Source organism: Excalfactoria chinensis, chromosome 2, assembly GCF_039878825.1.
Source record: "Excalfactoria chinensis isolate bCotChi1 chromosome 2, bCotChi1.hap2, whole genome shotgun sequence".
In the NCBI taxonomy this organism is placed as follows: Eukaryota; Metazoa; Chordata; class Aves; order Galliformes; family Phasianidae; genus Excalfactoria; species Excalfactoria chinensis.
In genome coordinates this window covers 2,837,088-2,864,604 of record NC_092826.1, presented here as the reverse complement: position 1 = coordinate 2,864,604, position 27,517 = coordinate 2,837,088, and the positions used below count along the sequence as shown (strand labels likewise).

General features: G+C 38.3%; 1 protein-coding gene across 8 annotated transcripts in view; it reads right to left on the bottom strand.

The window, feature by feature from the left end:
* Positions 1-335: 335 nt before the first annotated feature.
* The window catches only part of TSNARE1 (t-SNARE domain containing 1), a 444,328-nt gene continuing 417,146 nt past the window's right edge, over positions 336-27,517 (bottom strand). For all 8 annotated transcript variants that reach the window (XM_072329111.1, XM_072329105.1, XM_072329113.1 and 5 more), the window contains one exon: positions 336-1,363. The gene's annotated coding sequence lies outside the window, so the exon portion shown is untranslated. The remainder of the gene's footprint in view (positions 1,364-27,517) is intronic.

Below are 27,517 nucleotides of genomic sequence, written 5' to 3'. Positions count from 1 at the left end.
TTAACAACGGCAACAACCCCAAAACTCTGACATTTGTTTCCCTCCCAAACCTAATTAAGCTTTGCACTTCTGACCCTGAATGAGCTTAAATACCCGCAAGATTTTGCTGAGCATTTTCAGCTCTCAGCCTTTACTGTGTTAGCTTTTTGGTAAGGAAGCATGTAGTTTAAATAAGCACAGGTAAGAATCTAGCTTAATATTTATTATTCTTTTCCAAACCTTCATAGTAACCAAACCCACATTTCCTTAAGAGCTATTTTATTTTATTTTATTTTATTTTATTTTATTTTATTTTATTTTATTTTATTTTATTTTATTTTATTTTATTTTATTTTATGGCATGACACTGTTTTGGTAAAAGATGTGGCTTCTCACGAAGAATAAAAAACACATCATTTTGTGTAATTCCTTTCAATACTTCCTATGACATTTTAATTAAAACCACTTTTGAAATGCTTTATTTACCGGAGGAGAGCAGCATTTATAGTACATGACACATTTAAAGATGAATTTAAATGGCATTTTCAATCATGTTTTCAGCAGAATATATTGTGCATGAAAACAGAACCAAATCCCAAATGGTGGACGTGTTGAAACCTTATGAGATCAAATAAAATACAGGATTTTCTATTTTTCATGAGATGCATTGCTTGACTTTTTTAACACATTGCAGATCATTCTCAAAAAAGCGATCACAATATGTCTTAATGTTTGTCTTGCTCTTTCACTAGTGTTTCTTATAAATAAATGTGTTCTGTGCTTACAGTGGTATCAAATAAGTATACAGTCATAGAATCCAATAAGTATCTTGCTGATTGTTTGTAAGTTACTCCTGTAATTTTGAATTAATTTAGCTCATATTTGCCAGAGCAAATTATAAAGCAGCAGTGCACAGAAACAAGAATATGAGCTGGATTCTATTTAAAATATACAAAAATAATCACAGAAGAGTCAAACAGAGTACATTGACTTTCATACTTTCTAATGAGCAGAGCTGGGAGCATGTTGAAAACACAAACAACAAAGATAAATTCTTAGCTATGTATGTTACAACACACAATACCAGATCTGGGGGCAAAAAAAAAAAATATAACATTCCCCATATACAAAGGTGGCACAGTTAAAATCCAAAATGCCGGGTAAAACATGTCTTCAATGAAGGGTAAAATAAAAGAAAAAGCAGGAAAACTTATTCACAATTATATTAATACATGGCATAAAACTTAGCTTTTCTTCCATACAATTGGTGTTTGTTGGTTATAGCACTTTCAACACACCGTGATCAGCAAAGCAGACACTGACATCGGGCATGAATGTGAAATGCCTTGAGAATCCATTCCACTTTACGGGGTGATCACAGACTCTGCAAAAGCAAGAATAACTGATAAGTATTCATGGGAACCCAGAGATTTTGCTCATGTAAAGTTGTTTCTAGTGGAAGGGTGACTGCTCAAGGTGATCCCAAAATGAAGTTGAGAGTGAAGTAGACACATTCTCTGAAAACCATATTTTCACTTATTCTAGTCTAAAATAATTTTGCAACAGGTGGAGAGGATAAATGTAGAGACAAATTGAATTTATAAGGAAAACAGTATACTGTAATATAGCACATAAATGAGTGGATATTGTGTTCTCTTCAATGCCAGTCATTCCCATACTTGGTGGACAATGAGTTTAGTTTTGAAAATACATTTTCCTCTGAAGGACACTAAGAAACTGGAGTGTGACATTGATGTACTCTGCTGGAGAGTAAATGCCATTCAGAAATATTCATCTGTTTTCCATTTCTCTTTTCTCCCAGTGAGAGTGGGGCAGGTCTCTTCTCACTAGTGACATGTGACAGGACGAGGGGAAATGGCCTCAAGTTGCGCCAGGGCAAGTTTAGGTTGGATATTAGAAAGAACTTCTTTACAGAAAGGGTGGTTAGGTACTGGAATGGGCTCCCCAAGGAGGTGGTTGAATCGCCATCCCTGGATGTGTTTAAGAGCCGCTTGGATGTGGTACTCAGGGATATGATTTAGCAGAGGTTTGTTGTTGTGGTATTGTTTAGTGGTTGTTTTTTAAGAGATAGGCTACTGGTTAGGCTGCGGTTGGACTTGATGATCTTCAAGGTCTTTTCCAACCTGAGTAATTCTATGATTCTATGATTCTTCACAAAGAAGCCAGCAGACCCTTTCATTTGGTAGCATGAACTACTACTATATCATGTGTAGGTGTCTACAGAATAAAAAGTTTACAATAAATAATGTAAACAGATAATGTAAATGAAGATTTTTTATATATATATATATATATAACTATTTTTTAAGTGCATGTTTTTCTGTGATTGCTTTAACAGAAGCCTCCTGGGATGACCTCAAAGAGCACTAAATATCTTTGAGTACTTTAGACATCTGAGCTTAGACAAATTGTGTTTTTGCATTTTCTGCCCTATAAGCCAGCTCTGGCTGTTTGTAATAAACATCACCATTAAAAGTAGAAACAAACCTTCACAGTGGTTGCATTTATCCTATTCGCACTTCTTTGCTCATATATCTGCTATGCTAGAAAATCTGGCTACTTGGTAACAAAGAAAAGGAAAGAGATGGGAAAATTGTCTGTTAATACTATTAAACCCATAACAGAACAATGTTTTTGTGGACTTTGAAAGCCTCGGAAGCATCCTGTTTAAATTGTGCTTTACTCTAAATCAAGACTGTCAAGAAAGAACAGAGATCAGACCCCTCCATCCAACATGCACATATTATTTATGCCAATTATTAAAAATTTTCATAGTGAAATATTATTTAGATGATCTTTTGAAATGAAACATCTTTTGTGTGCTGTGCTACATGCAATACAAAGCATAGAAGATAATGCCTTGTATTCACATAAACACTACAAAGAGCTAACAGTAACACTCTTTAATAATAAAGGGTATTCTGAAGATGACATTTATCTCAGTTCATCTCAGGTAATTTAAGGTGTGAAAGTCTCCCCCTGAGAATAATGCCCCAGGCTCTGGGCACCTATTATACTAATTACAGTTCTAATCAATACAGGCAGTAGATTCTTAGGGTGAGGGTCACATGAATAAAAACATCAACTTCAGAATGACTTAGGTTTCTCTGGCTGCTATTGACATGCATTATCTACAAAGGGATACTCAGGATGACGCAGAAACATACTCTGAGGACACCTAAATGTTGTCATATACATTCACTAATAGAAATTCTTCTAATATCCAAAACATATTTGCTAGAGGCTGACATACTGAAAGGCTCTGAAAAAGGGACAGTGAATAGTAATCATATAGACTTTCCATCCACTCTGCTCACTCTTAACATTTAAAAATCTTTCACCAGAGAGGAAAGGCTGAAGGTAAAGTGGAAAGAAAATAAAAAAAGAGAAAAGTAAAAGGAGTAATGAATTAGAGAAGAGTGACGGAAGGGAAGAGAAGGGAAGAGAAGGGAAGGGAAAGGAAGGGAAGGGAAGGGTAGGGAAGGGAAGGGAAAGGAAGGGAAAGGAAGGGAAGGGAAGGGAAGGGAAGGGAAGGGAAGGGAAGGGAAGGGAAGGGAAGGGAAGGGAAGGGAAGGGAAGGGAAGGGAAGGGAAGGGAAGGGAAGGGAAGGGAAGGGAAGGGAAGGGAGGAAGAAGGGAGAAAAAATGGAGAGGAGAGGAGAGGAGAGGAGAGGAGAGGAGAGGAGAGGAGAGGAGAGGAGAGGAGAGGAGAGGAGAGGGGAAAGATTTTGACAGCTGCCAATCGGTAATTTGTTGATTGTATAGACAAGTCACAGAAGCACAGAATGGATGAGGAAGGAAGAGACCTCTGGGCATCATGCAGTCTGTCCAGTAGCTCAGAGCAATGTCAGCCAGAGAAGGGTCATCAGAGCTCTGTCAGTTGTATTCTGAATATCCCCAAGGGTGGACATTCCACAATGTGCTGGAAAAATGTATTTCCATTTGGAAAGTCTTACAGTAAAAAAAGTTTTGTCTTTAAACCAATTTTTCTATATTTCAGTTTATGTCTGTTTGTGAATACTGTACTGAAGAGTTTAATTCCATAAATGTTACAATCCCACATTTACATGAATAGCACAACTCCAAGCTGAACAGTTCCAGCTCTCAACCTCTCCTTCTGTGTCAGATGCTCCAGTCCCATAATTATGTTTGTGGCCTTTGCTGGCCTTACAGCAGTACATCCATGTGTTTCTTTTGCCTTAGGAGCGCAGCACTGGATACCACATTTCATATGTTTCTTGACAGTGCTGAGGGAAAGGCTCTTGAGTAGAGGGGAGGCCCTTGGAGCTCCCTAAGCCACACATTACTGTTACAGAAGTATCAACAAGTTAGATTTTTTAGTGCTGTCCCAGTCATTCAAGCCAAACAGTCAACAGCTATGTGACTGATGTACATGTAATCAATAAGTAAATGGCTGTTTTAAGTCAGTCACTCACAAATGCCTTCCTTAAAGGCATTCCTCCTTATGAGGAAGGTATGTGTGTAAATATAAACATATGTGTATGAAGGGATAAAGGAGTGAGAGTATGTGTATGCATACGCTTGTACATGGGAGAGAAAGAAGGCAGCCTAATCAAATCCTGCAGACTTTGGACAAGCTTTCTCTCTGAAGACTCAGATAAAGAGCACCATATGTTTGATATGAAAGCAAACTCGACTACCAGCACAAGCCATTACTCTTGGCAGGCTCTGAAGCTACTGGGAATTATGCATCTTGATTTGCAGTTGGGGAAAATATTCAACATCACTAAAAACATTTAAATTAGAAATGGATAAACTACAGACTTGGCTCCTGAGAGTAACAAGAGGATCTCCAGACACAAACTAGCTACAAGATATACCGGGCCGTGAACCAACAAACTTAATGTATGTTTCTGGTTCAGCAAAGATAAAAATGAGTTATTGAAAAAGATTCCAAGTTCTGTAGTATGCTTATATTTTGAATGAAGTGGTTTCTTTATGAGTTGCTACAGTAATAATAAGTAACGCTGAGTCTAGGAGTTCTAGTCATGGACTATGCAGTCTTGTGTTAGTCTGTGCAGCTGAACTAAATTACAAACTCTAGCAAAAGAAAACAAACACACACACATATATATTAAAAATAACAGTGGGGCAGATCTTTGGAAACTTTGCAAGCAGAATCCTAAGTGACTTCAGGCTTTGCCTGTCCACATTAGTGAATCACTGCTATGACGCTCATAGCCAATGAAAGGACACCTAATCTGGTTCTTCTCATGCATGAAGGTAGAAGGCAGAAAATTAAAGATAAATGAGAAAAGATTCCACAGCCATCAAACTGATAAGATTACTCTGCCATGCAGGCTTACCAACCAGTTTACTGGGAACAACACTGTCAGGCAGGTGAGATGCTGTCACCAAGAGGCTTTAAGCTGCAGTAGGGACCTGAGCTATGGATCCATCCTACAGCCCTCTTTTGCTGCAGAGAAACACCATTTGCGGATTGCTGTGTAGACTTCTTGCTTATTTACTTAGCCTGGTTTGTTCTTCCTGTGAATTAAACAGCTAGTCTCATGGGAAGATAAATCTTCCACAATGAAAAAAACAATTTGATCTTATCTCCTGTTGTTTTGAATCAAGTAAGATCTCTGTCTTTGCTCTAGTAAAATGTGATGATACACATCACACTGCATAAATAAGTTTTGATGATATAACTTCTAACTTTTGCAAATTTCTACAGGCATTAAGACTTTTTCAGACATTAACCTTAATGGACTTCCCTGTTTGAGAGCATTCATTCAGATAAATTGCACATCACTGATAATAGCAGTAGACCACTGACAACATCTCATTTGTGATAAAGAACCTAAACTCATCTGCAAGGCTGACGGTGGTGATATCAATTTGGACATGAGGATCTAAGTTTTCTGTTTCTGAGAATCCTCAAGCTAATGCTGAAAGAAAAGCAGAAACTTTGTTTACATATTTTTCTGCCTCTAGTCTCCTGTAATATCAGAGAATGGAGATTTATGTACAGAGCATATTAATTCTAAGAGCTACAGAAAACACTCAGATTTACCAGACATAGCTGATATGCCTTTCTTATGTGTACAGAATTCAACAGATCACCGTACATATCATATGGGCATACATATCAAATTTAGCCTTTCTGGATAATCTTCCTCTGCAGTTGAGTGCAGTTCATGCCATAAAAACAAGTCTCTTTGATTGTGCTTCAGGACTTATGTCTTCCCTTTCTGATCACCTTCCTCTGAAGGTTTCAGAGGAATTGTCTGTCATCATTATATTATTATACACACTAATGATTAATTACGCCTTTTCAGGATAGAAAAAACTATGAACAAAAGATAAAAGTTACAAAACAAGTTCTAAGAGAAACCACAGTGTGTCTTGCATCTCCCAGTCTAAAACTGATCAGACACCAGATGAGTTTTGGAACAGCACTACTGAGATTGTGAATCTTCTAGGCTTATGTTTTTACCTGGGCCTTTGTGCAAAGGTACTGTGACACGAAGAGATTTTGCCTTCAGTCATGTTTTTCTGACAGTTCAAGTTATCAATTTTTAAACAGTCCTTCTCACTAATTTTCTAGGGAAGTAAACGATACCCACTTTTTGTTATAGAAATATTAGACATTTCTCTAGTGCACAATGCTCACAGCAGGAAAGCTGCTGTTCTGTTCAGTCTTGCTGGTCATTTCTCCTAATGCTGTAAATTAACAACAGCTTCTTAAAATAGGACAGATCTAACAACACAAGAGCTCCCTTCCCTTCCCTTCCCTTCCCTTCCCTTCCCTTCCCTTCCCTTCCCTTCCCTTCCCTTCCCTTCCCTTCCCTTCCCTTCCCTTCCCTTCCCTTCCCTTCCCTTCCCTTCCCTTCCCTTCCCTTCCCTTCCCTTCCCTTCCCTTCCCTTCCCTTCCCTTCCCTTCCCTTCCCTTCCCTTCCCTTCCCTTCCCTTCCCTTCCCTTCCCTTCCCTTCCCTTCCCTTCCCTTTCTTTTTTTCCAGAATAAAACCTAGGTAGAAAGTGATGACATAGTTCATGGTATACTGCTTCATATTCACCTAGTCATATATTTCTTCCATGCATTCTCTTAACTGCATCACTGTGCCCCAGCAGCCCTCTTTAATCCAACTTCACTGAACTGAAGTGTGGAATCAAATAAGGCCATGCAGACCTATTAAGAATTCTGTAGCAGTGCCAGGATCTGCACACAGCAGTCATAGCTGCACAATGGTGCTTGCTGAATTTTGGGATTGTGAGATGATCCAATTCACAGAAAGGTGAGGTGCCCAAGGTTTGTGGCATGACATGCAATGGATGGTACAGGAAGGAGTGGAAGGGGGGGGAATACTTTTCCCCAATCCCTTAATATCAAGTACTGTTATTTGTAGCATATAGCAAGAGGATGTGGCAAGAATGTGCAACTGATTCTTAAACTTCAAGCATTTCTGAATTATCTGGTGTTGAATAAATGCAGTATCAGATAATGACAACACAAGCTCTACTTTGGCAGAAGTAAGTACCTAGCAGATCTCGGGAACGTTAAGTTATCGGATTAAAACAAGGAGAAAACCCTCTGCTTCAGAGTAAATTGACCACACTTCTTCCTTTCTTTGTATGATTGAAAAGTCATTACAGAGTTCTATAACATGACACTGTTTACTCCAAGATGCAATTGCTTTTCAGCCTCCACTAAATTCTTATTATTTGAGTTGTTGAGTTGACATAAACCCTGAATGAATTATTTTGAAGCTGTGCGAAGTATGAAAATTGGATTCTGACAAGTACTTCCAGTAATACTGACAAGAGCCCACAGGATCTAACTGAAGCACAAATGTAGGAGCTAATGTTATTCACCAAAGACTCACTGATATTTTATTTGCTTTTCTCTGGCCATTATTTTGCTTCATGGAGATTCACCGCTTGCAATAATTTTTCTGTACCTTCTGCTTTGGATCACTGACTATTAACAGTGGCCTCACTGCAAATTTTTCACCATCTGATATATAGGTTATCCCACGTGTCTACCAAAACAGTTCTTTTTTCAGTCTAATTGTCACAAATTATCCTAGCTGTAGACACCCCTTTTCAGTGCAGGGGAGCTGGACTAGATGACCTTTAAGGGTACCTTTCAAATCAAATGACTATGATTCTACACATTACAAATAAAAGGTATGAAATATGAAGACATATATGAAGGTAACATCCAGATATAACTAAGCAAGCAATCCTTCTCTCCAATCAGAGTAAGTTTAAGGAAAAACTCCTTCAAAACTATCTAAAAGCAATCGAGGAAAGAAAATGAATCAATAAAGAGTTCGAAGTAAGGTCTTGCTTCCTCTCAAGGTCGCAACTCAAAGATGCTTTCTTTCTGTAAAACATTCTTGCTTGTTTTCAGTCCATATTATCGTTTTTGTAGAGTCACTGTCATCATACTTAAAGAAAATTCTCAGTTTGGATCATCCAGTAAGAAACTGAACAACCTTGTCTGGAAAAATATACTTATGCAACATGCTACCCAGGGCAGTGGTCATGGCAGGATGCCTGCTGGAGTTCAAGAAGTGTTTGGACAACACACTTGGAAATATGGTTTGATTATTTCAGTGGTCCTGTGAGGAGCTAGGATCTGGATTCAGTAATCCTTGAGGACAAGGGGAAATTGTTTTAAACTGGAAGAGGGTGGATTTAGACTAGATATTAAGAAGAAATTCTTGACTGTGAGGGAGGTGAGTCACTGGAACAGTCTGCCCAGAGACACTGTAGTTGCCCCAGTTCTGGAGGCATTCAAGGCCAGGCTGGATGGGGCTTAGAGCAACCTGGTCTAGAGGGAAGTATCCCTGCCTATAGCAGCGGGGCTGGAACTAGGCGATCTTAAAGGTCCCTTCAACCCAAACCATTCCATGATTCTGTGATATTTGTGGGCCCCTTTGGACTGGGGATATTCTATGATTCTAACACAGAAATGCAGATGAGTGAAGCTCAAAGTGAGATAATCAGTGGCAGAAGGGTTATCACTTCATTTTGTTGCCTAGAATGTTGCCAGAAATGAATAATCTAAATCTAAGTGACATTAAACAGATGGCACTGAATGACCAAGAAAATAGCACAGGTCTTTCTCCATCTACATTACACTAGTTATGCTGAACTACAAGATGCAGCCCTTTCCTTTATCTCTTTATTTTTAAAAGACAATTTGGGGCTTTTTAGGCAGCTTTGGCAGCCTTCGGTGTAGAGGTGCTTTAGGTTAACAGTGAGATATTCTGCTACTTATCGGAGTTAAGAAAAGGAGAATACAGCACAGACATGTTAGATTTTCTGGCATTTTAGGACAGGATTTCTCCTCCTGTTGCCACTTCGAACAAAAAGGTGAATATTTTGCACATTCTTTGTCAAGTGGGTGAAAGACAAAAGCTGCTATCAAAGATAAGCAGGGACAGCCCTCTCATTGCACCTTTAAAATCAGAATTCTACAGCAATGGAGGCAATTTGGAGCCATTATGTGAAAACACAGAGGCACCATTGGTTACACGGTCATATTTTCTCTTTCTTACATCACCTTCAGAGTGCTCCAAGACAATCTGAACATTCTTTTAATTTTATTTATTTTTTTTCTAATTATTTTAAATGTGCTTTAATCCCTCTGTGCTCAGGTGTGAGCTAACATTTTAGCCATAAAGTGCACACTTACCTCCCCCAAACAGCACAGGCAACTGACTAGAGTCTCACTTGCCTTGAAACAAGCCACATAACTTTTGGCCTATGCAGTCACTGCTAATCTATCCCTAGGGAGACAGAGCTCCCAGTCACATTTGGCAAGTCCTGCAGTATGGAGGAAAGAGAGCAATAATGAACTTTATGAATAAGCTGCATTATTCTTGGAAGCATTCGAGCTAACACAGAAATGAGAGACATAAAACACTGGCCAGATAAGATGTCGTGTGCTGGAGACTAATAGAGACTACACAACAGACCTGATGAGCTTGCACCAATTGGCAAACCTTATGTTCCTCTGGGAACGCAGAGAATTACAGACATTTGACTTTCAGCTTGGATTAACTACCAGAAAGAAAAATGCTGACTCAGATTAAAATATATCTGGTTGCAGGAAAAGACAATTTCAAGGAGATAGATGCTTAAACACTTGAGTAAGTAGCCAAGGCTGCTTAGCGTGCAAATCACTCAGTACCTATTCAGCGTATCATTATTATTTCACTATCCCTGAAAATCTGCCAAGAGCCACGGGGAAATACCAGACTTTCACCTTGCAGCAGATTTTAAATATAAAACAAGCAAATCAGAGCTGTAAAAGGTAATGGAAACCCTTGACTTCTCATTCACGTGTTAGAGAAGGTAGAGCTGATAATCCTTAAAAAAGCCCACAGAAGATGCACAGTGTGGTTAGCATAAAACTCCAGCTTTTTCAGCTAAGGGAGCTGTAACTGTACACTGCGTGTTTTTCTTAAAGGGAATTTTTGGCTGCATAACTTGGTTTTAGCAGAGATAGAGAAAATGAGAGTTGAAAAGCTGACCTCTCAGTCAGAAAAAAAAAGTAATAGGACTATGTGCACTGTGTAGCAGTGCTGCTGCCTTACACACTGGTGGATATTACAGTGCAATAAATACCTACTTTGGGTTTGGCTGTTTTATTTTTTTTATGTTTCAATAACAACAGCAACAAAAGAGACTGTTTGACAATGATACTAGTAATGATGACAGACAGAATGGACAAAAATTCTTAGAACTGGGATTAAAGCAACAATTTATGTTTTCATTAACATCAGTGTTGGAAATAAATTGCTGTACATAAGTCTAATTTAAAACAGCATTAATTAACTCTGTAGATGTTAATATATTACTATTTTGCCAGCAGTTGAACACAAGCTATTACTAACTCAGTTGACCCTGTTTTTACACGCAGATGTTGGCATTACTCATACATATGGTACTAGGGCTGAATCACCAAATGGAAGTGCACTTCACATGGTTGCTTCACTTATACATTAAGTACAAATTAATGCAAAAATGTCCATTAGAAAGCAGATGTTTTAGGAGACATTGGGGATAAGAAAGCTATTAATCCCTGAATCAGGGATAAGGCTTATGGCATGCAAACATAGATGTTAGTGAGTTCGTTTTATATAACCCTGCTGTATCTCTTGGATGTCTCCTCATTGTGCCTGAATTTGGACCTTAGCTGCCTATTTATAAATGAGAGAAAGAAAAACTGAGATTATATTCACCTTGATCTCTCCAACCACGTTTCTCTCTGTGCTGGTGAAATAGTCTGTCTCCATCCCACCTTTAACTTGATCTGTTCAAGAGAATACAATAACCTGAAAGGGAGCCTGAGATAACTGGTTCAGGTTTACTTATCTAAAGTTACGTGAATTTAATCTTAATCCTGCTTATGTTTTCCTTCCTTTTCTATTATCTCTCTGTGTCCACGAGGGTTTAACTACTTGTCTTGTATATTTTCTTTCTAATTAATTTATCGGTGACCACTTATGTTAGAGCTGCATCCACTGTTATACAGAAAAAAAAGCCTAACCTCATAAAAATGTGATGTGGAAACAAGCTCTGTTTTGTATCATGGCTTTCTTTGTGGGTTTGCTGGTTTCGGTTTAGTTCATTTAAGGGTTTTTTGCTTGTTTGCTTGTTTTTCTGTGAACACACTGAGTGCTATAGGCACAGACAGGAGCTATGAAATAAGCCTTTTTAAAGATAAAGGTCTGACAAATAAAAGGTAAAGGAATAAGAAGGGGGTACAGATTTAGATCTTGGATATCACAATTGAAGAAGTCTTTGACATGCTCAATACTGAAGTGAAAATATAGTCCAAACTACAAGAGACTAAACTGTAGGGAATTACCACAAACCCATGGAATAGAAAGAGGCTCTTAACTTATCTATTATTTCAGAATTACTTGAAAAGCAGACCAATTGGGATTGTTAATGTACGGCCTCCTCCAACTGACACAACTGAAATTTTCTTAGATAACAATTAGTGATGGATTCTGGCACTGCCCTCTGCCTGGTTACTGGCTGGCACATTCAGTGAGCCTACAAACCCTCACGCACACCAAGCAGGAGGAGTTCCTCTCTCTGACATCAAAATTCATCCTCATGACTAGAATAACAGTGGCATTGAAAGAAAAAAGAAGAAACAAAACAAGTAAACAAGCACAGAAATAACAAATCCATAATATTTATAGTCAGTTTTCTGCTCTGCTCTTGACCTGCAGTTGACAGTCGTTGGAAGCATCGGAATAATCTCAAATTACATTTTGCCAAGTCTCTATTTAGAAGACTTTTGTGGCCAAAGGTTGAGACTGATGTGACTCGTAATTGTATGATAGTCATATGTGAATGCCACTGGTGCTATGGCTGGCTGCCTACTGCAGTTATCTCCCCAGGGTTCTTATATGTTACAGTCACGCAGTGTTACTTCATCCTCCCATTTATTGTGTAGTGATATAAAATCACCCCAAGATAAAGCTAAGTCTCACTTTCTTTTGAAGATTCGTAAGTTTTGGGGTATAATCCATGGAAACACGTTTTCCTCAGCCACTGTGAAATAAAGCCCTCAGCACACACAGCCCTTCACTCTCCACAAATCCTAGACTTGTAGAACACTAATTAGGGGAAGTCTAATAAATAGCAATGATGCTAGAGCATTTTGCAACGCAGTCATTGCTTAAACTGCTACTAAATTTCTAGCTTCATCAGTGATGCAACTAAACACATCTAATTTTTCATTTCAATTGATTATCAAGCATACGCAGTTAGTTACTTTATCTGCACTGAGCTAGTCTACAAAATGGACTAATGAAACAACAAGCCCCAGTTTGACTATCCTCCTAAGTCTCATTGTTGTTAGCTTTTTGTGCCTTCCCTGTACTGCATACTTACTTGTTTGGAGGTAGATTTCTGCAGCATGACACCCAAGTCTGTTATTTTAAGTGACATCAAAAAGCATACAACTCCTCTGAATCTTCCACCTCCCCACCCCCAATCCTCCCCCCACTAATGCTATACTGCAGCTGCATCTTGAAATAAACAACTTCCTCCTCTGTAACAGATGGTGCTGTGTAACCCAGACTACAGGCACATCTTTAGCAGCAGTAATGAAGTAGGAATGCTGGGCAGTATGGGGTGAGAGGGATGGTAAAAAGTCAAGTGACCACCTTCCCTGCTAGTCCTAACAGTGAAGATGAAGGAGACATCAATCATTATTAGATGGGCATACTCAATGATACAAGTCAGTTTGTCTTTTAGACCAGCTTCACCTCCTTTTTTTTTCCTTCCCCTTGAGAAATAGTATTTAAGAAGAAACTGATTCCACTTATACAGCACTCACCTAATTAAACCTCAAATGCAGGATTCTCTGTTTTCCCAGAGATGCACTGTGATGCTCACCACCTAAGGCTATACCTCGGCCATATGGCACTCTGCAGAAGGAAACCTTTTTACTTTTTCATAGGTGGCTGCATACTAGATACTGGAACAGGGAAAGTGGGTGAGAATGAGAGAAAATACAGGAAAGAGAATCAAGAAAGAAAGACAATGTTCAAAGGATGAATTCTTACTGAACTCTTCCCTTTCCAGCTTAGAACAGCTGGAGGTTTTCTTTCTTCCCCAGAATGAACTTCTGTTGTTTTCCAGACCCTTGGACTCAGTCTGACTGATAACAAACTTCTTCACAGGAGAGTTGTTATGTGAGGGGTTGTCCTTATTGGGCCTTCCAGCAGAAATACCACTACTGATTTCAGTGTGTTCCAGCCTAAGTAATAGTTGCATGAGTTTAGAAGTATGATGAAAGTTTTTAAAGTGTTTCTTCTGCTGCACCTTCCCCTCCAGGGCCATGCTCACAGTGTATACTTCAAACTCAATAAGTTTAAGGCTGTATCAACAAGTGGTTAGAATACCTCAGAGGAGAAAATCAGTGCTGAAGCACACTGCAAAGTAAACCTGGTAAATATTGATTTCATGTGGAGTCAGAAAATAGAGGTTTATTTCAAAATAAGCCATTGGGATATCTAACTTTCAGACAGGCTCTGATATAGGAAGATGCACTTCTAATAGCAGACATTATATTTCCAAAATAAGACTAGCAGCCATAAGGAATATCGGCTTAAAGCAATATGGTTCAATTTATATTATGGTTGAAACCCCTCACTACATCATTGGAACAGACTTTCCATGGAAGTGGTGAAGTCGTTGTCCCTGGAAGTATTCAATAAACATGGAGATGTGGCATTGAGGGACACTGGTTACATGGACATGGTGGACATAATGGTTGGACTAGATGATCTTTTCCAACCCTAATGATTCTATGGCTCTATGATGCACAGTATAATGGTTTCCAAATGTGGTTCTAATATCTGCCATTTCTTTCAATGGAACGAATGTCAGAGATGTAAGGTGTTCATGGCTCTGGTGCCTGAACCAAAATGCATGACGCATCACTCCTTAGCATCCCTGTGTTATGGCATATCTAACAATCAGCATTCCTTTCACTGTATGTATTTGTTTTCTATTTTCCATGGTAAGTATACTTGCTTTTAAAAATATATGGCAAACCGTTGGCAGCCTTTTATTCTTTGGGAATGGATAAGGACTACTTTCAAGGGGAATGTGAAAACACAGCAAGCAGATACACTGGATTATGCAGTGAATAAAGAGTTGGAATCATCATCAGCATGTCTTCATGCAAGATGGCACTTGCTCTGCAAATGTACTGACTCTGGACTGTATTACTGACAGTTACATATCTACTGTATCCTTGCCGTGGTACAGCATTACACAATATATAAGGGATGCTGTATGTGCTTGTGATAAAAGTCTTTTCCTACAAAATCTACGAATCCACAAGATGTATTTAATATTTATCTAATCAGTGATTTTTACTATTCGTTCTAAATTCTCATGTTCATTATTTCACCATAAAAAAGAATGTCTTATGAATGTATTATCAGAGCATTAATTCCTTTATGAAGGAACTTTCTTGCTATTTTAATGTTTCATCTGAATTGTTCATGAAGCAAATTATAATTAACAGAGATTTTGTTTCATTATTATTTATTATTCTCCGCAATAGCTCACTGTTTTATAAGGCAAAGCTGGATGCTTCCAACAAAACATAACTTTAATTTTGGTACCTATTAAATTTCAACGCCTGAAAATAATAAACAGAAATGTTTTTAAATGTCTCTATTTCTTTTTTTTTTCCCCTCCAAACCGTTTGTCAGATTTTGATGCCCACCAGGGCAAATTAGGTCTTCTCATGAATGTCACTTTGCAAATCATCAAATGAGCCTCATAGGTCATGCTAGACATGTTATCAAATTATATCCTTAGATCATCTTCAATTCTTAAATTAAAATTAAACGTGTTTTTTTCAGTTCCTTTACTTGTCGTATTTTATTATTTTTGTTTTACTGATATACCGCAATGACTAAACTGAGACATTATTGTCTTCATACTTGCATTATCACTTTCTGAAAGGGGTTCCGTATAATATGTAAGGAGTCATCTGACTACAATATTCTGCCTTCCGTCAGCTCACTATGGACTTCAGTGCAACAAGTTGTATTACAAGCCTTATCCCAGCAGGTGATCTGGTTCAGCCCTCTTTGTAGTCAATGAAGAGAAATAAGCATGACTTCAGAGCATGATTCTATTGACTCATTTCAAGGGCCTTCTGTGGGAAGAGAAATACAGTACCCTAAAGTGTCTGTCTCCCTCCAGTGGTTATAGAGAGAATCTAGGCAGATTGTCCAGAGTGGTATCAGGTGAGAGAAATCTCAGCACCTCCTCAGCTAAAAACAAAGCAAGACTCCTGTGAACCACCAAATAGTTGCTAATGGACCTGGCCTCAGGTTAACATCTTTGGAAAGGCAAAGCATTCTTTTCTATTCAGTTACCTTTCCCAGAATTAGATTTTGATAATAACTGGCAAAAATGATTGCTTTCTCCAGGTAAAAGGAAATACTGAAATACAATATGCTATTCACCATCTTCAGAATTATCTAAATGATATAAAGGCAGCACTGTAAATTTACACAATGATTTTACAAACTCTCTTCTTTCGATCCTACACATTGCATTTAATTTTCATGCACCTGTGTGGAATGCAACAGCAGGGAGCTATATCCCTGAATAGCCTCCTGTGTCAGCTTTGTTTTGATTAGGTTGTACTCAATAACTCAATCATGAAACCAAAGAAAAACCTGAGTTGGAAGTGACTCACAAGGATCACTAAGTTCAACTCCTGGCTCCATGCAAGACCCCCCAAAATCCAAACCCTATGTCTTAGAGCACTGTCCAAATTCTCCTTGAACTCTGGCAGCTGAGAGCTGTGCCCACTACCCCAAAGAGCCTGTTCCATGCCCACCACTCTCTGGTGAAGAATGTTTTTAGGACATCCAACATGACCCTCCCCTGACACAGCTCCATGCTGTTCCCTCAGACCCTGCTGCACTCATCAGAGAGCAGAACTCAGTGCTGCCTCTCCTTTCCTCCCCTCAGCCTGGTCTGCACTGGGCTGAACAAACCAAGGGACCTCATTCACTTCCTATACTTCTTGCCCTCCACACACTTCACCATCTTTGTAACCCTCTCTCTTAGCAGTTTTAGTTGAGAAGAAATTATCATGGGTCAACCATACTTAGGAGCAGGATATCCCCAACTCTAGGATGGGGCTGACAGAGCCAGTACCAGTAATGTATTGCCTCACAAATGCATTTGCTTGCTTTCTTTTTTTTTTCTTCTTTTTCTCTGAAAAAGAATTCATTTCAGGTCTTTTCTAATCTGTACATCCTGAAAGAAAGGAGAAAGAGGTGCTTTTCCCAGTAAGCAGCTGTTATGAACCCTCTTGTGGAAACAGGAAAGCAAACATTATGCAGGAAACACTGAACCATCTTGGTGTGGCTGACTGTAATACTGTTGTAAATACAGAGTCTCTCCTTCTCACAATAGAAGCACTTTATGCTTAACATAACTCAGTTTATAGCGCCAATGCACTGCAAGGCTGGTGTAAAATGGCATTAAAGTTAATGAGAATCAGGCCTAGGAACTCTGATATTTGCTTTCTGTTGTGCTTGCAATTACTTGTGCTGTTTTATAGTAATATTTAAAAGCCATTACAGAGAAAATATAAGTACTGTGTCCTATCCACCCACCCACCCATCCATCCATCCATCCATCCATCCATCCATCCATCCATCCATCCATCCATCCATCCATCCATCCATCCATCCACCAATCCATCCATCCATCCATCCACCCATCCATCTATCCACCCATCCATCCACCCACTTGTCCATCAATCCAAGTGAAATACAATGCAGCAGTCATTACAGAATCTACGGCCTGACTGAATTACAACCACAATTAATTTGGCCAATTAAATTTAAATGTTGTTACAGCGCTTGATTTACATTCACGTCTTTCAGATATTTCAAATCAACAACGTATTCAAAAGAAGTTTTCATGAGCATAATTCTACATTCATTTTGTGAGTAAAATTTAAGCAAATATAAGACTGATAAATATTATATTGTGCACATTTCAAAATGCTGACAGAAGGTATTTGGCCTTGCATACAAGAAACACTTGGGGAAAACAGAAACAGAGATTTCCTTTACCTTCAACTGTAGTAATCTTCTTAAAACTTGTACCTCATTTGATTGTTTGTGATGAAAACTCTTTTTCTGCTTATCTCAGGATTTTCTTTACTACAATGGTAATTTTTGGTCTTTTGTTTCCAAAGTGGATTGGAGTCAAACAAAGTTATTAAAAATATCAATATTTCATCAGTTCTACCATTGCTATAACAAATACCCAGATCTCACAGGTACTCTCAGAGCCACATTTTGCAGACACACTATACTTGTGTAGGACTGGACAGCAACATGAAAGAAATCCTCTAATACAAATACACTGAGATTGTCCTACTGTTTCCTCGTGAAAATGAACATCTTAACATAGGGAAAACAAAATGAAAAATAGTAATAATAAACAATAGTAATAGTAAAAACAATAAACCAATAAGGCACTTTTGAGTGTTATGGAATTTAAGGCTGGTGATAATATGCTAAAAAATCCTGTTGAAGCAAAATTTTGTATTGTGGAATAAATTGAGACTAATTGGAATGCTGTAACAGATAAGCTACCGAGCAACGTCTCCACAGCCAAATGACACAATTACACGCTTTAGGTTAAAGGCAAAAGAACACAATAATCCCAAAAATAAAGACTATGTTGAAAATATAGATTGATCCCCAAATTGCAGTGCAGACAACCACATGAAAGCTTTAATATAAGCAGTTATATCAAACTGGAATAGCTCTTCTAGAAACCCAAGCGATTCTGACCCTGTTCTGATATGTTCACAGAATTTGAACCATACACCCAAATATACATAGAATCATAGAATCATGGAATTACCCAGGTTGGAAAAGACCTTGAAGATCATCAAGTCCAACCACAACCTAACCAGTACCCTATCTCTAAAAAAAACCATATTCACTGCGATCCAGTTTTTTAATCAACATTTTTTTTTAAATTATTTTTGTTTTTAATAAAGCAGATGTTACAGGAAGAGACTTGAAGAGAGGAAAAGTAAAATTTGAGATAACGACAGCAGAAATTCTTTTGAAACACAAAGATCGACACTTCTTATACTTTCTCTTTAGAGGCAGATGAAATTTATGTGTTAATGTATGTATAACATTTGTGCGTAAGTTGGTGGCTTCTCAATTTTCCAGCTTTACAGTGAGGAGTACAGAAGTAATTCTGAGTAATGCTATACTTTTGTCTGATGCTTCTCTTCTTTAACATGTGCTGACAGTGGAAGAACTGTTTTCTTTGTAGGTCCTGGTTCTAAACCAAAGGGACTGATTTTCAAACACCGTAAAACAACTTTTCTTATCAGAAAGAAAAGAAGAAAAAGACACCCTGATGAAGCAAATTATCCCTTGAAGAATTCACAGTTATATGGGCTACTCTTACCTATGTCACCAGAGCATCACACTTTGACATATTCATGAAATGTTATGCAAAAGAAAAGCTAAATATTCTTTCACTGGCACATCCAGCTCCTTCTGCCATATGTCATTTCCCTCCTCATATTTGCATTTGAAAGCCTTCTTTTGTATTGCCTTCATATCACAGTTAAGGAAGAGACCTCAGAAGAGATGACTTGAAAGAGAAACATCTGTCACGGGCGCTGGTGTGACATGCTAGGGGTGGCTTTGTGGAGTTGGCAGTTCATTAAAAGTTGAAAGGTTTGGGTTTTTATTTGCTACTTTCATTCACTTTTCTGCACTGCTCATGCTGGGCCACAAAGACTTCATCTCTTGCGTATTTTTTTAAATACATGCTATGTTCTACTATTTATATGGACTGTGTCTGAATGTAAATATAAACTCAGTACTCTTAGTGGGAAGTCTGGCTATTGGCTTATCCCCAGAGAATAAAATTCCTATCTGATACTCTTGTTTTAGGGATGACATGGGCTATCAAATGCATTATTAGACATTGAAGGATCACATGGGCCCTGGAATGACAAAAACTCAGGTCTCCCATCTGTGTTTTACAATATGGAAACACCTACGATGACTAAAAAGCTCTAGTTCTGTTCTGTCAAGAGTTGCTGTCAGCAAAACTGATTTGAGGGAAACAGTGCATCTCAATTTTAAGCTAATAATTCTAGCCAACCTTGAGAAAATACCGAGCTGAGGACAATGATGCCAAATCAATTTGGGAACCAAAATCTCCAGCTGGAAAACAAGAATGAAGAGCTGGAGTCATAATTTCCTAAAGGTTTTGAAATCAATCTTAAAGGCCGCAATCCACTAGGATTCCAAGTGCGTCAAAATCTCTCCTATCCGACTAAAAAAGTACCATCCTGCTGGAAGAAGTCATGATGTCACTCCCAGGGTCTCCCACAGTCTTTCTGTGTTTTTAAAATAACTGCAAACTGTGGGATGTTCTTGTCTAATGTCTTGTCTACATAAAACATTAGAAAGGAAGTGAGAGTAGAGTATATTATCTTTTCTTTTACACGTGTCTTGTTACAAATAAAGTCATTAAGACTGATTAAGTGATAACAATGAATATTTCTATTATTATAAATTTGAGGATGTATTGAGAAGCATTAAATCTGTGTAATTTCATGTCCCAATTCTGCTGCCTTTATTTCTTTGTGTAGTGTTATCACAGCATACTGCCTGGCATAGAGAAGCCAAGAATTACTTTGAATTCTACTATATTTGTGAACATAAATGAAAACTTGTTGGGTTTTAATATTAAATCCCATTGACAACAGGCCATATCTGGATTTTGTTTGTGTTTGAAAAGCTATGTGCTTGAAAATGGCAAATAATAATAATAAAACTTTAATTACAGCTCAAAACTAATTTGGAATCTCTTGTTCAAATTCTCTTTTGACTATTGAGTCATTGTACTTGTATAAATGTGGAAAATGCTATGTTGCAAAACTAATCAATTTTTTTTTTGTTCAGTTTTCTTTTTGTTTCTGTTCTGGTTGCTACACTGAACAGAGTAAAGAATAGTTATCTGTGGTTCGGTTTATGTCTTTTAAAAGCATAGGCGTTTGGCTCCTCATTGCAGCTCAGTAAAAAGCAAAGACAGGTTTATTGTGTCTGCAGCATCATTCAACCCATCTGGCAAACTAACTGCAAAGTTCATTAAAAAACAGTGTGCTATCCTGACTGGTTACTTCAACTTCTATTGCTGAAAGTAGTCAACAATGGGATATTTTTTGTTTTTCTTTTTTTTCCCAGCAAATTCTGAAAAAGATAGGAATTTAAGGCAGGGATTCATTCAGATGAATATTTCATCACCTGGTTTACTTCCCCACTCTGAACACAAAATGTTGCTTAAGCAGCACTTGAAGGCAGGCAGCCACCTACAGAACTTCTCCAGGCAGAAATCATACGCATTTTTTGAAGTTAAACAGAAATAGAACAGTGACATTTTTCCGTTTTGTTTCCTTAATTGCTAGACAAAGTGCAATTTTCTGTGCTGTTCTATCAACCAAATGCCCTTGTCTTCCACCATCTTACTACAGTAATGGAACCTGACGTCCTCCTTGTTGTTTCTTACTGCATTTGTGTGACTCACTGTGCAAAATAAAAATGTTCCAAGAATAGCAGAGGTTGTGTTAATGGCAAAGCTATGAAATCCCCTTCATCTAATTGACTTCAGATTCTTTCAACGCTAAGGCTCTTGATGTCGTCTTGATATGCTATGAGCATTCAGCCATGAAGTTGTGTACCAGCCAACGCATCAATTTTGGTAGAAATCCTGCTAGGGTGAAGTTTTAAGATTTACTTTAGTACCTGAGGAAGTAAATATGGATCTATGAAAACTTCCCAAGATAAGAAGGCTGCAAAATTGGTTTTGAATTCTTTACTTTGCAGTTGAAAAGCTGTCCAAATAGCCACAAAATGTATGTGTAGCATTTTGAATCAGCTGAAGTTATGGTCCTAGACACCTGAAGCATTGGATGTAAAAAAAAAAAAAAAAGACTAAGGGGAAAGGAAGCAACAGTGCCATTGGTTATTGCTGTTGAAGCTCAACTACACAAATAATGGAATACAGGAGAAAGACTTTTCATTTGTTTATACTTAGGAAAGAAAAGCAACAATTTCATGACCACTTTACATCTGTACATCCATAAAAACTTCAAAACAACATTTGTTAGTGAGGAAGATGGAAGACAACGAGAGCAATTTTACTTAGTAACACATGATATATGTGCTCTTCTTAAAGTTCAGATCACTTTTCCACTTTACACCACAATAAGTCCCTAAATGCAGAAACAAGGACAATAAACACCTAAACAAGAGTTAAGATCTGATTCACAATGTAAAAAAAAAAAAGAGAGAGAAAGAAAGAAAGAAAAGCAATATGCCTCTAATTTGTTCAAGTCACTCTGGAATGCGGTAAGAGCTTAAAACACCTGGCAAATGTAAAATTAGGGTCAATCATCTAGAGTACAACACAGAATGAGATCAACAGACAGGTGGTGATAGAATGACTGCTAAGAGGAAAATACTCTCCGAACAAGAGAGAAGGACAAGGAGGTATATTATGTAAATTCAATGGCATGGTAACGTAGCTGAAAGCATGTCAAATAATTACATTTTACAGAAGTTAATTTATAACTTAGAGTTGACTCAGAATTGTATAAAAACATAGAGTAAGAACAAACTTGATAAAACAGAAGAGATCCATTCAGAATGACTGGTAAATCCCATGCTGTACACCTGTATCTGGACTGCAAAACCCAATGCTCTATAATACTATGCCAATCTTAATGGAGAAATTGGCTATAGTAGATAATAGCCTGATCTACACTAATGGAAAGCATTCAGAAACAAAACAGTTTGAAAGGATGCCACACCTCAGTGTTATTTGCTTTAAACCAAACTTTGAGCTTTAGAGACCAGTATGAAATCATAATTTGGTTTGGATGAGGAGAAAGCATTTTTCATCATTTCCTTTAGAGTAGCCTGCATTCTCTTCCAAATACCTGCATGACAGCTCACAGGTTCTCTTTTCCTGTGTTGTCAATGTCACATGAGCCAAAGAGGTTAAGAACTAAAGACCCCATGTGGTTAATCCAAGGTACAATCACACGCTAATAAAAACTTTGCTTGTGCTAGGGAATGACAAACCCAGGCTTTCATCCCAAGGGAATTCTGCTGTGTTTTCACTTTCAGGTGGTTAACATAAGAGACATTTAGGAGTCCTAACAGGCTTTTTTAAGACAGTAAATGAAGCCATGAGAAGTTCAAATGGTTCATGAAGAGCTGCACAACAAGCAGATGATGGAATTAGTTTTATACTCCAGAAGTGCATAATACAAAGCTCAACATTCTGTTATAATAGCTGTTGATGATTGAGACCCGTGTATTTTAGTGCCATTGGATTTGCATACATTTCTCTCTAATTAGACAGCATAGGATTCCCACCTTTATGCTGAAGTTGCTTACATTTCCTTTAAGTTTAATGCCCTGTTCCCCAAGTATTTACCTTCATCGCTACAGTTTATTGTAGATGTTCAATCACTGGTTATCTCTTAACAACAGGAGGAGTGAATTGGCTTTCTGAAAATCTTGGCATTATTTCCCTTCTTTTTTCTCTTGGTTGTGCTGACAATCTGTTTCTGTCCCCTCTCTACTTTTCTTCTCCCGAGTTTGTAATGTGCTAGTGTATTCCTTGTTCTAAATAACCTTAGTTTTAATAGTCTCATTGATGATGCCATAAGGGAGCACATAACCATTTGAACGAGCTTACCCAGAACTACTAGCTGCCAAAAATGCTTGAAACATCATGTGTATCTTTATCTCCTTTTCAATGAGGGTCATTCTTCGCTTGTTGATTACTGTAGATCACTTTATTGAGTAGCAAACTCCGTTAACTGATGAAACTTTACTCCCCCCCACCCCCAATATTAAAATACTCTTCAAATGCTTTGCTGAGAAACTCTAATGTAGTCATTTTTCTCATTTTTCTATTAGGGAACTGCTACTGGCATCATATCAAGACTTTAAGTTTGTTTTTTTTTTTACTCATGTGAAATATGCATTTGGCTAAGATACAAGGTTATGTTTGCCTTATACTCACTTTAAGCGTGGTCACATAGAAGTCTAAATTCTGAAATGAAAACAAAAAAAACATTCTGAAACTTGAAATCCTTTTGAAATGACACCTGCCTGAAACATGATTCATCCAGGTCCAAAGAATGAAACACAAACTCAAAGAAAATGTCGGCAAAGGGAATGGTTCTTCCACGCTTTCCTAGCTTTCCACTCAGAGGGCAAACAAGCATCCAAACCCTGGGATTTCTCCAAAGCTTCTGGGTATGCACATCTGCTACTAAAATCTGTACTGAGAACACAGACTACAATGCAGCTCAACTCTCTGAAAAATCAGGCCATAAGCATGCATAATTTGGCATCCAAACACTAGCAATTACGTGTGACTGTAACTTCTCTGCACTTCAGGTCCCCATCTATAAAATCCAAGCATAAGTTCTTCCTGTATAAAAGAGATGTTGGGGAGATATACTCAAGTATCTTATGGTTAAGTGAGGCGTGGAAGCTGACAATGAAGTGTTGTTGGAACTAGGTGATCTTTGAGGTGTCTTCCAACCTAAGACATTCAACAATTCTACACCTCTATGATTCTAAGTGATCCATTTTATATTTAGAGCAGAATTTAATTGATGTGTAGTCACTACAGCACGCAACCACACCTTGGTGAATGTGAGAAGGATTATTAAATGGCCACTCACCATATAGCACACTATGTCCTGTATTTGATACCACTGCAGATAACATCATAGCAACATACATTTACACAAGGAAGCTGAAATAATTTACATAGACAACAGTAACTCTGGTGTATGTTAACTCTTGAACAATTTGGCATAAGCCCATTAAAGTTGTTTATCTTTGATTACATTGCACTTATTTTTGATAAAACACTCCTGCATGTGAATCCCATGGTTATTTCTGAAGAATATTATAACAGTTAAAAATTAGGCTGAATATGTACAAAAGTGGTAACTTTCAAATGTCAACTTTTGTTTCGTTTTACAGGATCACGAGGCTATATTTAAAGTCAAAAGGCAAATGCAAAATGATTCATTCTGCCATAAAAATTCTTTTCTTTCTTTGTACGGCACACATATTGGGAATAGCCAATTTACAGCCAAATGCCAAGGAGCTCCTCTTTGGTTAGATTTCAGCTTAGGAAAGGGATTAGACCTAACTACACAGCTGGCTGCTCTTCCTTTATGAGGCTCATCTTGTTTTGCAGCCTACTGCTGAAGGCTCATTGCTTCTCCCAGTATGTTAGACATAACACGATAGGATGTGCCTTTGGGGGGATCTTACACTTCATGTTGGTGGAATTAGTTGCCATTGGAGGTTAGCAATTACAATGTATTAAATTTGTCAAGGCTGTTTTAAAAATAAACCACATCCTCTATTTCTGCAGAGAATCTACGATATCTTTCAAATTTGTGTCATCTTTAGACTTACAAAGAAAGTTCCCCGTGGTTTCTGTATCACCATTCACATTTCATTTAATCTGATTGCTTAATGTAAGACTGATTGGCCTGATGCTTCTCTGACCTCTGCCTCTCTTGGTGTAGCTGAGCAGGTACAACAGGAGCACTGTAAGGAATAGCTGCTCACTGACTGGGATGCAACGGGGATTTTTCATGTATGCTAGTACTAACAGGGCTGGTCCTAATAGTTAACACTGTATGTTGCACAGTATCAACAGATAGAACAAGTCCCTAGGTGAAGAGAGAGAAGCTGCAGCAAAGATGGAGTCCTATAGGAGATGCTTACGGAGTTTGACATGTTTAGCAGTTTCCTTAGTGCGTGAGAAAGAGGACAGAAGAAATAACTAAAAGAAAAGAAAAGAAGTAGTGTGCCATCTGCACAGTAAACAGGAGGACCTACATCACAGAAATTAGGGCAAAAGGAAGTTTGAGAGTATGTCATGGTTCACACATTTTCTTGGGCTGAGTTTACACACCACTCACCCTTACAAGAGGGCTCAGCTGCACTCATGGCACCAACTCAAACTGTTTAGCTGTGCAGTGTTCAGAGCTGCAATGAACAGGCAGCATGGATGAGGCCACCTTGTTTTAGGGAGAAAAAATTAACTTAGCTGCAGGAATACAAGCCATTCTATGTCACTTGTCCTTAAGATCCAAGAACAGATGCTGGCAATCTTTTTTTTTCCCCTTTTCCTTTTGTCTTTCCCTTCCCTTTCCCCTTCCTCTTCCTTCCCTTCTTCTTTCTTTTTCTTCCTTGTTTCCTTCATTTTTCTTCCTTTCTTCTTTTTCTTTTTTGCTCCCTTTCTTTTTCTTTCTTGTTTCCTTTTCTTTCTTGTTTCCTTTCTTTTTCTTCTATTTCCTTTCTTCCTCATCCTTCCTTCTTCATTATTCCTTTCCCTCTTTTCCTTCCTCTTCCCTTCCCCTCCCCACCACCACTTCCTCTTCCCTTCCCTTTCCTTCCTTCCTTCCTTCCTTCCTTCCTTCCTTCCTTCCTTCCTTCCTTCCTTCCTTCCTTCCTTCCTTCCTTCCTTCCTTCCTTCCTTCCTTCCTTCCTTCCTTCCTTCCTTCCTTCCTTCCTTCCTTCCTTCCTTCCTTCCTTCCTTCCTTCCTTCCTTCCTTCCTTCCTTCCTTCCTTCCTTCCTTCCTTCCTTCCTTCCTTCCTTCCTTCCTTCCTTCTACTTTTTTCTTTCTGTAATAGGCATATATACCCTTTTGAACAGAATAATAGTACAGCAAACATGCCCATATGCCACCCACACTCTCTAGAAGCATCTTCAGGGCATGCTCAGTAAGTGGCAAGGCAGCAGGTGTGATCTGTTCTGTGATCCATTACAGCTCTAGAAAAAAAAAAAAAAACAAAACTCAACTCATTCCAAGCATGAACTGCGTGAGAAAACAAAAGTTGGGAGCACAGAAGCTAAGATCCTGCCACAGAAGTGAAGGCCCACTTGCTAACAATAGCTTTCAAAAGTGCCTCCCTCCAAAGAGAGAATTCTTTTATCATCTGCTTCCTGCTGCCAGGTAGGCAACTGAGTGAAAACTTAGCAGAACTTCTAACAGTGCACAATGGAAGCCTCACTGCAGAGGCTGAGATGAAAACAATGTCACCTGTAACACTGGAAAGTCCAATTTGATGGAAGTCACTTTGCAGCAAGTAGGTGGTCTCATGGCAGGTCCTAGGAGGCAGCTGCCTTTAAAGTTAAAGCCAATCTCAACTGGCCATGCTGCTAAAAATTGTCTGGGGAGAAGCAAAGCATTAAATCCAAGCTTTAGTGTCTGGCTTTGCAAAGCAACACGGTCTTCCATGACCTTTGGTGAGACACTTATTCCTTAGGGTTGGAGAAGACCTCCGAGATCATCTGGTCCAACCATAAACTCATCATCATCACGCCCAGTCAATTAACACAGAATTTGGAATACGTGAAGTGTAAACAGTTCATTTCATCTGTTGGAAAGGATGAGGTGGAAGTAAATCTGGGTGATGCTATGACTGTACCAGTTGCTGAGTGAGCAAGCCTGAGAACTGTATAAATCACAAAACATATCTATCTTCTCCAGTCATAAGACTGCCTTTGTCATATTAATGCAGACAAACAAACAAACAAACAAACAAAAAAAAACCTTTTGATTCCTGTTTTATTTCCCTTTCTGACTAAGCCTGGGAAACTTCCTACATGTCTTCTGCAAAGCAATGCTTACATTCATTTAGCATGAGGACTTACAGTGTTACATTAATCATGTAGAAACGTTTCTGAACACACTTGCTCTTCACATGTCCCAGCTTAGATTTCCTTATGCTTTGTTTTCTTCTCAGACAGTGAAGAGGAAAGAGATGAATAGCCTATATTGGTAAATAAATGCATCTTTAAGTGTGCAGACTTAAGACGAGTGGGGAGATGACAAATTTCATCTCAGTAAATAGTGTCTGCA